The 12,190-nt window shown below is 35.4% G+C and overlaps 1 protein-coding gene across 3 annotated transcripts in view; it reads right to left on the bottom strand.

The window, feature by feature from the left end:
• CEP85L (centrosomal protein 85 like) overlaps positions 1 to 12,190 on the bottom strand; it is a 122,899-nt gene that overhangs the window by 78,377 nt on the left and 32,332 nt on the right. The gene's annotated exons all lie outside the window — the stretch shown is intronic.

Here is a 12,190-nt window from a genome sequence, read left to right as displayed (position 1 = left end):
TGGTAAAACAGATTAAAGATCAATCTCAAGCCCATATAAAGAGAATTTATAATGTTTTAATAGAATTGGATTCTGAAACGGAGTTAGTTAAAGATTGTATGGTAAAATGGGCACAAAATATTCAAGAGCCGATTCTATTGGACACATGGGAGACAATTTGGGTTAGAAATGTAAAATTTACTCAAGCTCAAAATTTGAGAGAAAATTTTTATAAAATGTTTTATAGGTGGCATTTGGACTCCCAAAAGTTGTCCTGTATGTATCCTAATTTGCAGCCCAAATGTTGGAGATGTGGTAGTTTGGACGCAACTTACTTTCATATTTGGTGGACTTGTAGAAATATAAAAGCTTTTTGGATTAAAATTTGGTGGAACATTCAAAATATTTTTAAAAGAAAGATAAAGTTTACTCCTCAATTATTTTTGTTGGGTATTATTGTAGATTTTGATGTTAAAGAAATTAATTTGATGTTGAATTTAATAACAGCAGCAAGGTTGTTGGTAGGGCAATATTGGAAGAAAGATTCCTTGCCGATTATAGAACAATGGACCCTTAAGGTCTCAAATTTAGCAGAAATGGAAAAAATTTCAGCTTATTTGAAGGATCATTCACAAGAGAGATGTATTTCGGTTTGGAGAAGATGGATAGATTATATTCAGAATAAATATGGGACTAAAAAGTTCCATTTACTTTATGAATAAATTTTAGAATATTATTATTGTTGTTGTTATTATTATTAATAGTTTATTATAGTGAAATTTTTATTATATTGTATTGTTCCTGAATTAGGATTTTAATTTGTTTATATGATCAAGTTTATTTGCAAATTGTTTATTCTGTGTTAAAGGGGAGTTAAAGCGCATTATATTTGTTGATCTATATAGTTGGTTAATGTTAGTTAGATTATGATTATTATATTTGTTAACCTGTATTCAGCTCTGGAAAGTGGGGGAGGGGGGTAGGGTGGGTGGGTTTGGGGGTATATTTTGTAATTTTTGTAAAACTTTTTAATAAAAAAAAAATTATTTGGACTGAATTCATAAGATCTATTTTAAGAACATATATGTTTCCGTTATCTTCTGTTCACTGGAACATAACTTGGGTCTTCATCATGCAACATTACTTTGAGGCATTCAAGAAGGATATACCTTGTTTCTTTTAATTTTCAATTTGGTTTTCAAGCCATGGCTTATTCAATTAGATAGGATTCAAATATTAAAGGTGAGATGGAGATTGGTAACAAATATTATATTTTTCTATATGCTGATGATATTACAGCTTAGTATGACAGCTATGTCATTAATAAAGCTTGTTGAAGTGATACAGCAATATGGTTTATATTCTGGCTATACTTAGCTAATTAAAAGGAACTGAAATCCCCAGGATCAATGAATTATACTTTAGAATTCTGAAAGAATTAGAGCCACTAACTGGAATCCTGGAGAATAGATGAACGTCATAGAAGACTAGAAGACAGCAAATTTAGGAAATATGGAGGGCTCTAGAAATTACAGACCTGTTAATCTGTGGCCTAAAGTGGCAAAGCCCTTGTTGTTTAAATCATTAAACATTTTTGTGAGCATAAAGGGGTTGAAGAAATGATTATACAATCTGCAGATTACTCAACATTATTCAACTTCCTAATCTCTAAACTGTATTGATGATCTCCCATCCAAGTGCTACGCAGGTTTACCTTTGCTTGCATGTTTTGAGATCAGTGTATGTTACATTCTGTCTCCTGATGATGCATTAATTGCTAGAAGTTGGATATCAGATGACCTGAATGTAAGAGGTATCAGAAGAAGGAAACTATACTAAAGATAACTTCCCTGAACCCTCTTCCACCTCATAAGCTCAAGGAATTCTATGAATAATAGGGCCTGAAAAGGTTTCTGAAGGGTTGTCAAAAATCAAGTAAAGATGAAAAGAACAACAATGGCTGACGGGGGAATTCTGGAAATTGAAGTCCATATATCTTAAACGTGCTATGGTTGAGAAACATTGATGTAAAAAGTCTTTTAACTTTCAGGAGAGATATCTCTATGGACCAAAATCATGAATATGGTTTTTTCTTATGACTAATTTCATAGAAAAAGGCTTAAATGCACTTTGTTAGCCCTTTTGAAAATTATCAATTTTTACTTATTGTTATAATACGTGTGTTTACTATTTCCAGGATAGTGTATTCTAATGTTATATAAAATCTGATATATGCAAGTATTTTCATGTTCCTGGTAATGTAAATTCTAGAGCTATTTCTCCACAGCAAACTAAATATTTAACACTCTTAATACAAATTGTGCTGAATATTGTTCATAACCACCCAGGCAATTACGGGCAGTATATGGGGTAGACCAACCACAGCTACTATCGATCCAGTATGCTCCTGGAATATCCAATAAGAAAAACTGGGCAACAAAGTGGACAGATATAAGTGTCAGATTTCATTTTAAATGAGGTATAAAATATAAATATAGATACATTTATAGGCACTATTTGTATTTTAAAACCATTAATTTCCTGAGCAACATAATCCTATACAGTAGTTGTCTGCTCAAAAAGAAATTCCATAAATAAAGCTTTATCCCAAGGAAAAAGATATATGGCTATAGTTAAGAAAAGACTGTAACAGAGTACACTATTCAACTAGCGGTTATGTATTTTAAATGACTATAGAGTCACAAGAAGGATAATATAATATTTAAGACTTTTATTCTTCTGAGTCAGACCAGTGAGCAGCGTCTAACCCAGCACCATTGCCACCAACTAGTGACTTTTCAGGGTTTCATGTGAAGTGTTTCCAACACCATCAAGAAATACTAGAAGGCAAAGCAAATGCTGGGAATCTCCATAGAATCTAAACACCCTTCAAATGGTATGCAGTATGAATGGAGTTCCATTTTAAAAAATGCAAATTACAAGATTCAGGTGATTCTGAGGGCATAGGTAAACCTCCAAGTGGCCTCAATGACTCTCAAAGAGACCGCTAACAACCAGATGACTGCAAGTAACATAAATCCTTCTATTCTCCACCACTCAGTCAGAATTGAAGAAGCTTCAGTGAAGTGAAACATCTTCAAAGAAAAACAAAGCCCTGCCTTTTGAAAAAGCACTTTTGGGATATTTGTGATGATATGTGCACCTAGAGAAGCAGGGGAGAGGAGAGTTTTGACAACACAGAATTTTCCCAGAGACAGACCCAGATTAAGAGACTGCACAATTCTGAACTGAAGGGAGGAGGGAAGAAGTTCAGGGTAGCCACACCCTATAATGCCTCAGGATATATCTAGCAGGTTAGAAGGTTATAGCTTAAGTTTGGTAAGATTCTGTCCTTAAGCAACTAAAGGATTAGACTCGATTGAATTTCGCTGGGTCATCTCTAGGCTTGGGCCTGACATTGTTATCAGGCACAAGCAAACATAGCCACCTGTAAATAGTTAAAATAAGCAACTTTATTGTCTACTGCCTATGTTACAAGAATCTCTCCAGACTGCTTGCCTATCCCTGGAATGACCAAATAAGGTTTTGTGGATCTTGGAGGAGGTTAAGCTTATGCCACTTGGGCTATATAACGATGGCATTCAACAAAAGCTGGCTCCTCCTTCCTTCCAATCTAGCTGGCAGTTTCCCAACAGATTATTTTAGCATGCAAATTTTATGCTCCTGAAAAATAAATAAAAAATAAGCAACTTTCATTTATGATAATTAAACATTATCATATTTGAATATAGTAATAAACTTTGTGCTCCGTTCATTAAAATCTCCAATTCAGTAAACTAGAATGATTTAGTGTTATTAAATTATTGAAACTCATTCTCCTCCCTCTCATCCTTAAAAAGAAGCTATTTTGCACAGTGGAGTTTCTAATGTCTCTCACTGTAATAGCAAATCCAGCCCCAACAAAGCCACTAGGCTGAACTGTGACACTCAGCAATTGTTTCTGCATATACTCTTGCACACCACACAGAATGGTAAATGTTCAAAAGCTTGGGAAAACAGTATTTTTATCATCATCCAAGTATATGATCTTTTTGAACAACAATAACAAAATAAATCTCCTGGATAAGCTAAAACCAACTAAAATATTTAAGACTTGGTCCATATACTCATTAAAAGGTAAACTAGCTTAGTAGAAAAACCCATAAGCTGTTAAGATTGTTTTTTTTTCACTAAATATTTCAGATGATATAGCAGAAAGCAGAGCATAGCAAAATATCTATGCCATTAGAATACGTCATAACATTTTCTTAATCCTTAGGGTCACTGAAGAAAATATGCTTAGACTTACTTAATTTTGGCAAGTAACTGCAACACATACTCAGAGACTATAAATTAAAAACTTGATTTTTAACACATGTATTGGAAGAACATGAACTGTTACTGAGTATCTTTTTTCAAAATAAAAGTAATATTCTCATGTGCTCTTTAAACAACAAAGGAAATATACCATGTGAAAATATCCAGATTTAATCTAGGACTTTTTTTATAGGTAGACCTCAAGTTACAATCATTCATTTAGTGACTATTCAATGGTACAATGCCACTGAAAAAAGTGACTTATGACTGGTCATCGCACTTATGACAATTAAAGCATTCCCATAGTCATGTGATCAAAATTCAGGTGCTTAGTAACCAGCATGCATTTAAAAAAATGCAGCATCCTGGGGTCGTATGATCACCATTGATGACCTTCTGACAAGCCAAGTCAGCGAGGGAAGTGGGATTTGCTTAACAACTATGACAAAAAAAGGTCTTAAAAATCACTTAACAAGCATCTTGCTTAGCCATGGCCTTGTGGTTCAGAGTTGAGGTCTACTTATAGTTCCTAGTTGGACCAATGAAAATGAGGAGCAACAATTTATACTGCAGTGCAGAGGTCCTCAACCTTGGCAACTTTAAGACTTGTGGACTTCAACTCCCGGAATTCCTCAGCCAGTTTGCCGGCTGAGGAATTCTGGGAGTAGAAGTCCACAAATCTTAAAGTTGCCAAGATCGAGGACCTCTGTTGTAGTGATTTTCAATTACGTGCTGGTGAGGAGTTTAGCAAAGGAACAAACCGCCAGCATTTTTACAAAATACTGGAACCATCATGTTTATTTTCATTTTACAAACAGACATAATACATAATCACTGGAGATTTGAACATTTATATATTCTAATGCAGTAGAGAGAAAAACAAATAGCAATTTTGCCAATCCTTTATATAAATATATTATAGTAATCCAGTTTCAATTTAAGCAATATTAGATTGCTATAAAGATGATGTTAAAGCATTAAAAATCTGTTTTTATATATAGTTCAGTGAGAGAGTGGATTTAATCCAGAGACAATCAGTGATAATTTGCCATGCATTCAATTCCATAATGAACTTGTTATATAGGGTACCGGATAAACTGTTCCCCCCCCCAAAGGATTACACTCTGTAAAGTATGTAACTTACATATAATATCATTAATATTCTACCTACTTGTTAAAGGGTGATTGCTTTAATCAAGTGCCTTTGAAGCACTAAGACTACAGGTAGTAGTAGTAGTTGTAATAATAATAATAATAATAATAATAATAATAATAATAATAATAATAATAATAATAATAATAATAATAATGATGTTGGAAGGGACCTTGGAGGTCATTGAGTCCAACCCCCTGCTCAGGCAGGAACCCTACACCATTTCGGACAAATGGCTGTCCAGTCTCTTCTTTAAAACTTCCAATGTTGGAGCATTCACCACTTCTGGAGGCATGTTGTTCCATTGGTTAATTGTTCTAACTGTCAGGAAGTTTCTCCTTAGTTCTAAGTTGCTTCTCTCTTTGATCAGTTTCCATCTGTTGCTTCTTGTCCTGCCTTCAGGCACCTTAGAGAATAGTTTGACTCCCTCTTCTTTGTAGCAGCCCCTGAGATATCCTTGACTTAGCAAGGCAGTTGTTATTGCATCATGCCCCATTTTAAGACCTTTTGCATGGTTGCTAAGCAAATCAATACAGTTGTTAAAGCAAATCTGGCTTCCCCCATTGAGTCTGCTTGTCAGAAGCTCCCTAGGAAGGTGGCAAAGGCTGATTCCAGGACCCTGGAATGCTGCAACCCTTGTAAATACTTGCTGGTTGCAAAGGGCCCAAAGTCTGATCATGTGACTATGGGGATGCTGCAATGGTCAGAAGTTTGAGAACTGGTCATAAGTCACTTTGAAGAGTCATTAAATGAATGGCTGTAAGTCGAGGACTACTTGTACAAAAACATCAAAACTTATAAAAGGGTAACTACATCTTATTAAAATTACATTGTTTTGCATTCAATTGAAATTTTTCGATCTACAGGCCCAGTGGAGTTCTGGCGTGGTAGGATTTGGGGGGGGGAGCATCAGTGCAAAAGGGAGGCCTTGGGTGTTGGAACCCCACCCTGAGATACCTCATGTGCATTTAACCATCTGTGCATTCAATTAACAAATTCACCAAGGAGGGATCACGTTCATTTAACGTGATACAATTAATGAATTCTCATGTTATGAAAGTAATTGGCAGGCTCTGTTACATTTGAAATTTGAGGATTACCTGTATGTGATATTGATTGGTTGCTTAGGTGTACTTGGACATTTTAATATCATTTTAGGTATTTTGTTTTAGACCTTACAATGAATTTTGTTATTGTTCATTTGTTTTATCATATCTAACTGTAGTTTGAATGTAGGGATTTTTTGTTAAGCTGCCTGGCAACGAATAAATTCAATAAACAAACATTCAAGCATTCCATCTGCTAACTTGATACAGGTATTAAAAATTCCACATTGTATCTCTGAGCTCTGACAATGATTTCAGATTTTTGGTGGAATTTCTGAAACACACATATTGTTTCACTTAAGACTTAAATATTTCCAGTTGTAAATCATATTAATCACTATCCATATGGACAGTACAGCTCTTTTTCTCTAAGTATAAGGTTGGGGAGAACCAAGTTGCACAACTGAAACACTGAGAGGAAGAATTAAAAGCAGACTGTGAAAAATGTAAGAATACAGTAGAGTGGACAATTCTAGCACCTGCTTCATCCTTCTTCTATCTGATAGGTATTAATTCAGGAAGAGAACGAACTTGAAACATTAAGCCTATTGACAGTTGAAGAGCTTTGTGACCACTCATAGTAATGTATATCCTGGGAGAAAGCAAAAGGGGAAAATAAATCCCTTCCCCATGAACCATAATCCTTGGAGTCATAGCTTTAATTTTTACAAGATTTCTCTTACAGAATGAACAATACAGAGCAAATATGCAGGAATTATTTTTTCCATATGCTTCTCAACAAACAATCAGCATTCACATTGCTTTTTAAACAATGAATGATACCGTAATAATTGCTTTGCTTCTATAATTTGATTAGTGTAGCATGTTATGCCTTCTATCTTGTGTTGGTTGATTATTATTGCTTCAGGAACAACCTCTACTCTTTCTGTGACCTTATATTTATTTTTACATTTTTCATGTAATTCCACTCCCTCTCCCCATGTGGCATTGAGCCTCCTAAAGTACAATTAGTGAGATTCATAGCCAAACATTTTGCTAAAGAAACTTCAAGCTTTTATTTTAAAAGAGTTTGATATTGTTTATTGCTTCTTTCTTTTTTGTCTTTTATAATAAAGTAATTTACAGAACACTTATTATAATTTTATATTATCAAATTTATATATTATATATTATTCATATATTATCCAATTTATTAGGCATTTTGAATTACATGAATTTCAGTGACAGAATTAAACCAACAATCTTTCAACTTAATGGCTCATGAAACTTAATGATGTCTGAATTTGACCTGGATCCCAGACCTCTTTTTATGAGGAGAGGAAGAGGGGATAAATGTGCACGTTTATCAAATATGGAGAACAAATATATTTATATCCATATTTTAAATTTAGATAATAAATAAAGACTTTCAGTAGACACAGATAGTTATTAGATAACATTTCTGATATCTATGCTTCTCAAAATCACAATATTTCAATATCTCATTAAACTATTAAAGTTATGTAATAGCACTTTTTATATTGAAAAATATTATGTCTATATTTAAATTCAAAAGGTTAATATTCATATAATTCCTTTTAATGGTGATTACTTAGCAATAGTTAAAAAACCAATAGAAAAATGAGAGATATATTTAACTCCAGTTCAATACAAAATGAGCAGGTTGGTCTACAAAACCATTTTTGATTTACAGCCAATTTGACTTTTCAACTAATTACAGTCTACTATTACAGATTCTTACAGACTTTCAGTCTCCAACTTAAAAATCAATACAACATGCTGCCAAGACAGTTGCTTCCTCCAGTAAGTACATTTCTTAGAAAGGGAAAAAAATCTGGATGTAAGCTTTTTGCTTTTCTCCATGGAATTCTACCATGTTGAAAGATATCTACATTTTCAACTCTTTTCTTTCCTCTTCCTTTCTAACATTAAATATTACTTTATTATCACTTGAATATTTCCTTTTAGTTGGAGCACATAATGTCACCAAATGCATATTATTAATATTACTAATTATTTATATTAAATGAATAGTTTAAAGATAACTTAGCTTTTAATAGAGAGTCTGTTCCTATATTCCTGCAACAATTACTTTGGGAACCTCTGAAACTAACAAGCTACCTTGAGAAACTAATGTTTTCCACAATTACCTTTCCTGGTTTACAAAGTGATCTGTACACCTTATTATATTTATTTTCAATTAATCTCCATCAAAGTTAGCTAATTTCCTTCATTTTCATAGACACAAAATGTCTAAGAAGCAATGGTTTGAAACAAGACTGGACCTCTAAGGACTCCTCCTTCTCACAGAAGCAATGGGGATCCAAGCAAAGATTTTCTGATGGAAAAAGGGGGGTTAGCTTTCTAGTTGTTGTTGCTGCTGTTTTTAAGCCTATGGCATTCCCTCCTTTACTTCTTCAGAGGGTTCCCCAACTTCATAGACCGTATTTCTGTATTCATAGGGATCTGTGAGGTGCATGAAGAATGAAGGGCGAAGGCAACCTACACTTAAAGGGAGATTAAGTTCAAAACTTCTGTTCTTCCCAATTCTGAATCTAAACCAATTACAGCAAGGGTGTCAAACTGCCAGCCCTCAGGACGGTTTCATCATACCGAAGCCATGCCTACCCCACTGCCGGCAATGCAAAGAGTCGTGATACGTCGTGACCCTTCACTTGACGAGTTTGATACCCATGAATTACAGTATCTTCAAAAACTCTGCAGGATTCTACCCATTTCTTTTGCATGCAATGTAACATGGTAAAACAACAAGAACTCTATCTTTGCATCTAAAATGATAAGGAGAAAGCAAGTAGATAGGTGCAATATATTACAATTAATTCTTAAATGCCCAGTTACAGATCATTGTTAATTATTTCAAAGCTATACTCTGCACACAGTCCTCAACTTAATTTCTAAATTCAGAAACGACAGAATTAAACCTGTATGGAACTCTCTCCCTTGGGACTTTAAAATCAAGCTCCGACAGTAAAGTCTGCATTCCATAAGGTTAAGGAACATCACAATTCTAGTTAACAACAAGCAAGAAGGTTCTGCCACTAGAGGTTGCTAGGCCCTCTTTCTAAGCAGCATTGTAACAGATCCATGGAGGATGAATGGATTTTCAGGTTGGTGACATAATGGGGAATATCTTCCCATAGGTAGCTGGGACCCAAGCTTTAAAGGATTTATATGTTTAAACAAGCAATCTGAGTCTGACTTAGAAATTAATATTAAGCTGGTGCAATTGAAACAAGATAGGTAACACAAGCTCTTTAGAGGTAATACCAGAGAAAAACCTAGACCCAGCATTATGAACCTGTTATCATTTCCAGGTTTACTTCAAAGGTATATCAGTTTAAAGTACATTACAATACAGGTAAGTCCTCGACTCACTACCATTCATTTAGTAACCGAAGTTACAATGGCACTGAAAAAAGTGACACGACAATTTTTCAAACTTACTATCACTGCAGCATTCTAGAGGACACATGATCAAAATCTGGACCCTTGGCAACTGGCCTGTATTTATGAGGACTGTAGTGTCCTGGGGTCATGGATCATCTTTTGCCATCTTCTAACAAGCAAAATCAATGGGGATGCCATGTTTATTTAACAACTATGTTACTAACTTAACAAATGCAGTCATGCACTTAGCTGTGGCAAGAAAGGTTGTAATATGGGGCACAATTCATTTAACAAGTATCTCACTTAGCAACAGAAATTTTGGGTTCAACTATGATTGTAAGTTGAGTACCTATGATCTATGTGAGAGGTAACTAGCACAACTGGAAGCCAGGTCAGCCTTATCAAAGAACGGTGAAGTGATGTTTATCAAACGTAACTGAAAGTTGGCCCTCATCACCACTGCATTCACATGAGCACTCAGGGCTGTTGCAAGATTACGAAGTATCGCCAAACTATGAAAGTACTCTTTTAGAGGAACTGCAACCTCAACACAAAAGGCGGAGCAGTATACTGCCAATCAAAAAGAGTAATCACTAAGAATCAAAGCCTCGGGCTTGTCTGAATTCAGTTTTAGTTTGCTTATGTTGCATCCACACTACAATGTGGATCAAGCAGGAGTTGATTATGGAGGCCTACACATCTGGCAAGGAAGGGAAAGGGAAGATCTGAGCGTCATCCAGTAAAGACAGCACTGGGCCTGTATTTCCTGATGATTTCACTGACACCTTCATACAAATATTGAAAAACATAGTAGAATAAATCATGAGTCATTATGTAATCCAAAAATTTTGGGGAGAAGTATCATCAGTAACCTGCCATACAGATAAAACCATGTTTGCAAAGCAGTCTCCTTATATGCTGCTTTGCACAAAAAAGGACTGTCATGGGCAACATATTTAGCTGACAGAGAAAAGACAGAACATTCATCTAAGAAAATATATATGATAATTCTCTATTTTTCAACCAAAATAATCCTTACTAAACTCTGAAGCATTACTCATGGAATATCATACAATTCAAAGAAATGGAGCATATAACAATATTAGTTCATAGACTTTTCATAAAAATCAGTCAGTCTGAATAAATATTATGACTTCTTTCTCTCTTATAAAATAATCAGGCTTTTTTTAAAAAAAAAAAAATCCTTGTCTTCCATCCACTATTATTTCTTTTTTAAAAAAACTGAAATACGTTCAGATATAAAGAAAAAATAAAGTGAAGCAACCACTGAGCACAAGATTCTCATTCAACTGTTAACCAATGTTCACTGCAAGGCTATCCGCTCTATAGCTGTTTTTTTATCTCCTTCACCTTTTTTCATTGCATTGTACCTCTGAATTTTAAGGCCTAAGGCAGTGGTGGTGAACCTATGGCACGTGTGCCAGAGGCAGCACGCGGAGCCCTTTCTGTGTGCACGCACCTTCACCCCAGCACACGTAGTCTCTAAAAGTTCGCCATCACTGGCCTAAGGCCAGCCAGCCTGGAGCCGCCATTGGGGAGCCCACCATCCCACCAGCCAGAAACCCCCTGGATCTCCCCCAACCCTGCCCGGTTCCCACAGGTGTCCCTCCCCATAAGCAACATCAAGGTGGCAACGTCCACCCCGGCCATGCCCACCCAATCTGCCATGATTACTGCAGCCACACTCATCCAGTGGCCACACCCACCCAGTCTGCCAAGCCCACTGTAGCTGCACCTGCCGAGTGGGCCACACCCACCCAGCACTCGGCAATACATAAGTGGGTTTTGGGTTGCAATTTGGGCACTCAGTCTCTAAAAGGTTTGCCATCACTGGCCTAAGGTATTTTCAACATATTGTATTTAAGAGCATAAACAGTTTTGTACTTCAGTTTATTTTCAAGCAGCATAATATTTTTGAAACAAAAAACAAATCTGAAACAATATGTTTAGCTGAGGCTTTTACCATAGTGCCCACAATTGCTTATCTTTTTGGCAGTTATTATGATACTCCTTAGCATTTCTTCTAGGAACAAGAAATGTAGGCATTTAGAAAAAGGAAAAAAAGGAGACTCGACAAGTACAGGAAAAAAGATATTAAAATCAATATTCTTTGTTTGGCAAAAACAATCAGGAAACAGAAAGAACATGCTGAGGTTACTTTTGAAATGGACAACAATCATAAGCCAGACTGAAGTTTGTTAAAATCAAGCTACAAGCAGGAGGAGGGATAAATTATTCTGTACTT

The sequence above is a fragment of the Crotalus tigris genome, unplaced genomic scaffold (assembly GCF_016545835.1).
Source record: "Crotalus tigris isolate CLP2741 ecotype Arizona unplaced genomic scaffold, ASM1654583v1 scf7180000018691.1937549, whole genome shotgun sequence".
NCBI lineage: Eukaryota > Metazoa > Chordata > Lepidosauria > Squamata > Viperidae > Crotalus > Crotalus tigris.
The sequence above is the reverse complement of the archived record's forward strand: the minus strand, read 5'-3'. Positions and strand labels throughout refer to the sequence as shown.